Below are 6,162 nucleotides of genomic sequence, written 5' to 3' on the forward strand. Positions count from 1 at the left end.
GAGTAGCATAAGGGAGATCTTTGTGGTGGAATTGTTCTTGATGAGGGCAGTAGGTACCCAAATTCACAATAAACCTATACCATTGTACCAGTGGCAATTTCCTGGTGTGGCACATTGAACTATAACGACAGAAGATGTAACTATTGGAAGAATCTAAAAGGCACACAGGACCTCTCTCCACGATCTCTGAAACTTCCTGTGAATATGTAGTTATTTCCAAATAAAAAGTTCTTTTAAAGACAAGTATAAGCGGAAAGGATATATTTGCAACACAGAAATGATGGTATTAGCATCAGAATATACAAGGAATGCCTACAAATAAAAAGATTAAAACAAGCAATCCAATAGGAGCATGGGAAAAGATTTGAACAAACTGCAGAGGAAACACAACTGGCCAATGAATATAAGAGAAGATGCTCAGCCTCGGAGGAATTGGAGAAATGGAAGGGAAGACTGAGGAGTTGTCATTTTATTCCCTTCAGATTGGCAAACGTTTGTAAACCCGGCAACATGAAATGTTGACCAAGATGTAGGGAAGTTGGAACCCTGATTCATTACGGGTAGCAGTATAAAATGGTGCAACATTGTGGAGAGAAGTTGGAAGTAAACTCAACATGTACATAAGCTTTGACCCATCAGTTACACACTTTGGTTTATACTTTTCCTGTTGGTTTATACCTTAGTAAAAAAAAAAAAAAAAAACCCACACATGTCAATATTGTGCACGTAGAGACAAGAGCAGTCATTTTAGCACTGTGTGGAACACCAAATTTTGGAAATAGCTTAACCATCCATCAATAATATACAATATATATACAATAATATTTATTGGGGGAATATTAGGAATGCGTTTAAGAGAATAAACTAGGGGCGCCTGGGTGGCTCGGTCGGTTAAGCGTCCGACTTTGGCTCAGGTCATGATCTCACGGTCCGTGAGTTCAAGCCCCACGTCGGGCTCTGTGCTGACAGCTCGGAGCCTGGAGCCTGTTTCAGATTCTGTGTCTCCCTCTCTCTCTGCCCCTCCTCTGTTCATGCTCTGCCTCTCTGTGTCTCAAAAATAAACGTTAAAAAAAAAGAGAGAGAATAAACTATAACACACACATTGACATAGATGTGAGAAACAATATTGAGTTCAATCGAGTCTCAGAACTGTACATATGGAATTGTAGCTTTTTTTTGCTGGGGGAGAGAGAGAGTGGAGGAGAGGGGCAGAGGGAGAGAGAGCCTCTCTCTCTAAGGCAGGCTCCACACTGATCTTGGAGCCGAGGCTCAGTGCGGAGCCTTGTGGGCTCCACCTGGGGCTCACCAAGGGGTTCACCAAGGAGCTCGATCCCACAACCTGGGATCACGACCTGAGCCAAAATCAGGAGTTGGATGCACAACTGACCGAGCCACCCAGGCGCCCCAGATTATGCCATTTATCTCAGCCTAACGTGCACATGCGACAATGTTCATATCACTCCTGGATATGTGTATGTAAAACAGCGTGTTAAAAACGCGATAAAGGGGCGCCTGGGTGGCTCAGTCAGTGGAGCATCCGACTTTGGCTCAGGTCATGATCTCACAGTTCATGAGTTTGAGCCCCTCATCGGGCTCTGTGCTGGCAGCTCAGAGCCTGGAGCCTGCTTCGGATTCTGTGTCTCCCTCTCTCTCTGCCCCTTCCCAGTTCATGCTCTGTCTCTGTCTCTCAAAGGTGAATAAACGTTAAAAAAAATAATTTAAAAAAGGTGATAAAGACATGAAGTAAACTCAGAATATTCGTTACCTTTGAGAGGAGAGAAACATGAAACTGGAGATGGAAGGCAAAGAGAACCTCACATTTATCCACAATATTTTATTTTTCAAATTTTAAAAAGGCTTGAAGTAACTATGGTAAAATGCCAACAGTTGTCCATTTGGGGCAAGAGGGTAACAAAAGGCGGGTAATGAAAGAAGTGTTTGTTACAATACCTTTGTACTTACAGGAGTTTATCTTCCTTGCTCTTATGAAACATACACCACACAAACTCAAAGTGGGATTATCCCAGAATACAAGATGGTACAAGAAAACCATTAATAATATAAAATATCACATGAACAATTAATAGAAGTCAAAATTGTCTCACGTACAAAAATCTGTTTGATAATATTCAGAAGGTGTTCTAGAAAAGCATTATTTTAGAATAGTAACAGGAAATTTTTTTTTTTTTTTTTTTTACTTTGAGAAAGATTTGAGGCAACATCTGTCTACACACACAAACACACACACACCTCTGACCCTGGTGACAAGGGCTTGGGGTGTGGCAGCCAGAGTGAGTGTGTGTGTGTATGAATGAACATATGCAGGTTGGAAATGGTGATGTGAGGAGGGGTCCATGGTGAGGGGAAGTAGGGTTATGAGAGAGACTGAGAAAATACAATCCACAAAGAAACAAAAAACAGGCACAGGACAGAGGAGACCCACACCCTCATACTGGCTCTGACTGTTCCCCAGCATCTTGCTATGCTGTCTTGTATTTCACAAAGACCCAAGTCAGAAAAGTTATGGTCCAGGGAGCCAGGGTTGATAAGTCAGTTAAATGTACGACTTCAGCTGAGGACATGATCTCAGGGTTCGTGAGTTCCAGGCCCCCATAAGGGCTCTCTGCTGTCAGTTCTGAGCCTGCTTTGGATCCTCTGTCTCCCTCTCTCTCTGTCCCTCCCCCACCCATCCTCTCCCTGTCCCCTCCAAATAAATAAACATTTAAAAAATTTTTTTAATATATGAAATTTATTGTCAAATTGGTTTCCATACAACACCCAGTGCTCATCCCAAAAGATGCCCTCTCTTCAATGCCCATCACCTACCCTCCCCTTCCTCCCACCCCCCATCAACCCTCAGTTTGTTCTCAGTTTTTAAGAGTTTCCCATTTTTAAATTTTTAAAAATGTTTATTTACTTTTGAAAGAGAGACAGACAAAGCGGGAGCAGGGGAGGGGGAGAGAGAGAGGGAAAAACAGAATCTGAAGCAGCAGGCTCCAGGCTCTGAGTTGTCAGCACAAGCCCGATGTGGGGCTCAAACCCACAAACCGTGAGATCATGACCTGAACTGAAGTTGGACACTTAACCGACTGAGCCACCAAGGCGCCCCCACATGAAACTATTTTTTACTGTTTATTTTTTTGAGAGAGAGAAAGAGAGAGTGTGTGCAAGCAGTGGAGGGGCAGAGAGAGAGGGGGAGAGAGAGAGAATCTGCACTGTCAGCTCAGAGCCTGATACAGGGCTCCAATTCCAGACCATGAGATCATGATCTGAGCCCAAATCAAGAGTTTGCTGCTTAACCAACTGAGCCACCCAGGCACCGCCCCCCCCACATCAAACTATTATTAAGGAGGAACTCCTGGGAAGTGGAATTGGAGACGAAGAAGATAGGGAGAGAGGAATTATTGTTTTGTCAAATAAGCCTGAGTTACTCGGGAAATGTGTCATGCAATAAAGAAAAGCAATGCTGGGGGCACCTGGGTGGCTCAGTTGGGTGAGCATCTGACTTTGGCTCAGGTCATGATCTGACAGTGAGTTCCAGTCCCGCATCTGGCTCTCTGCTGTCAGCGCAGAACCTGCTTCTGATCCTCTGTCCTCCTGTCTCTCTGCCCCTACCCTGCTTGCCCTCTCTCTCTCAAAAATAAACATTAGAAAAAAAGAAGAAGAAAGAAAGAAGAGTGATGCTAGAGCCAGTTAGGGAATCAAGCAGTGCATCTCACTGACTTTCTCACTTAATTTTTCTAGTAGGCTCTGTAATTCCAACAGTCGTAGTTAAGTCCCGTTGAACTTTCTCCTGGATTTCCTTTTCTTGATTGGGCTCCTAATGCTGCTGATAATAGATTTGATTATGGTTTTTTTACTTACCACTCTGATCTGCCACTTCCTTCCACAACCCGCATAAGTTACAGTTCCTTTGAGCTCTGGTTTGCTTGGTTTCTTTTGGGTGTCCATTTTAGAGATTGCAAGAATATTATAACATGGATTTAGCAATCATTTTTTTAACACTGAGAAAAGGTGTTGTGCACTAGAGGGAATTGAGTTTGAGATGTCACGAGCCAGATAATTAATTCCCAATCTTAGCTGCTCATTGGAAACTTTCACACCTTTTAAAAAAAAATGCAGATTCAAGAGCTCCTCCCCCAGACATGTGGAATCCAACAATGAATCAATGAGTCAATAGTACTTTAAAGGTGATTCTACGGTCAGTGAGGCTTCGTTGTTTTGGTTTTTTTTTTTTTTAATGAAATTTTCTTTTACTAGACTCCCATTTCCTTTTTTAAAAAAAATTTAATGTTTATTTATTTTTGAGAGAGAGATACAGAGCATGAGTGTGGGAGGGTCAGAGAGAGGGAAACACAGAATCCTAAGCAGGCTCCAGGCTCTGAGCTGTCAGCACAGAGCCAGGGGTGGGGCCCAAACTCAGAAACCTTGATATTATGACCCTATCTGAGGTCTGATGCTCAACCAACTGAGCCACACAGGCGCCCCTCCCATTTCTTCTTTTTTTTTTTAAGTTTATTTTCAGAAAGAGAGAGAGCATGAGCAGGGCAGGGACAAACAGAGAGAGTGGAGAGAGAGAATCCCAAGTAGGTTGGGCACTGCGAGCACAGAGCCCAAGCAGGGCTCATTCCCACAAACTGTGATATAATGAACCCAGGTGAAATCGAGGGTAGGATGCTTAACCGACTGGGCCACCCAGGCACCCCCCCAGACTCCCATTTCCTATCTCTCATTACCACAGTCTACTGGCTCACTATTCATAGTGGATTGCTATAGAAATTACTAGTATTAGTAATGAGTATTAGATTGTCACAAAAACCCAATTTGTACCAAATCTGGCCAGTGTCATTACTTCATGATATTGCCTACATGTGGCAAGCAGAGGGGTAGTTATCTGATTGAGAAAAGTAATACAATACACAAATTAGCTTAGAGTCACAGCATTTCAAAAAATCATGCTTGAGAAGTATCCACTGAGAAAAACCCACGAGAGCCCAGGGGATGTCTTAATAGCTACTGCTCACAGAGGCTGCTAAGTGTTGTGCCAAAACCTGTCCCAATAAGCATTTCTAGTACCCCCTCAGCCCTAGGAAGAAACTAAGCTTCCGAAGGGTTAAGTAACATTGTTGATAAAGTAATTTCTCATAATCACCTAATCACCATCTGACCGTGTGGCCTGGCTCTGAGAATTTAGCGGCGGTTCAATAGCTACTGTCTGTTGACTCTTGGGTTTGTACCAAGCACATGAAACAAAGCATTTAATCTTTACAACAACCATCTGAGGGATATACTGTTGTTTTTTTCCATTTTATACAGAAAATTCGGTTAAGCTGCCCAGATTACATTTGGGTGCTTGAGTCTGAAATTTGAACCTTGTCATGTCTGACTCTGAAACCCACGCAAGTGCACTAGTTACATTTGGGGAAATAAAGATATGTAAGTGACCATCCTTACTCTCAAGGAGCTCCCAGTCTGATTGGAAGAGAAAGGTGTATACATCTATTTCAGGACAGAAAGAACAGACTTGGAGAAGGGGTCAATAGTTCTCAACCCTGGTAGCATATAAGAATCATCTGGACGACTTTTAATAAATACCGATGCTCAAGCCCATGCCTGGAGATGCTTATTTAATTGGTTGGGTGTTTGCCCTGATCGCTGGTATATTTTAAGGCCCCTTTGCCCCCGTACAAACGATTTTCAGGAGTAGCCAGGGCTGAGAACCACTGAGTTAGACCTTCTACTTTAAGCCAGAGTGAGTTATTGAAGTAGACTAAGAACTGATAGACTCTCAAAGTCAATATATAAAACAATTATTTTTATTTGTATTGTTTTATTTATAATATTTATTTTGGAGAGAGAGACAGAGAGAGCGTGAGCAAGGGAGGGACAGAGAGAGGGAGACACAGAATCTGAAGCAGGCTCCAGGTTCCAAGCTGCCAGCATAGAGACAGATGCAGGGCTTGAACTCACGAAGTGCAAGATCATGACCTGAGCCAAAGTCGGATGTTTAACCAACTGAGCCACCCAGGTGCCCCTAAAATAATTATTTTTAAAATGAATTATTTTATCAGATTATATAATGTATACATACAGTTTAAAAAGTTAAATCGTACTGAGGCTTATGACTAAAATATAGCAGTTCCCTGTTTTTTCCATTCCCCT

This window comes from Prionailurus viverrinus, chromosome E1 (assembly GCF_022837055.1).
Source record: "Prionailurus viverrinus isolate Anna chromosome E1, UM_Priviv_1.0, whole genome shotgun sequence".
Lineage (NCBI taxonomy): Eukaryota > Metazoa > Chordata > Mammalia > Carnivora > Felidae > Prionailurus > Prionailurus viverrinus.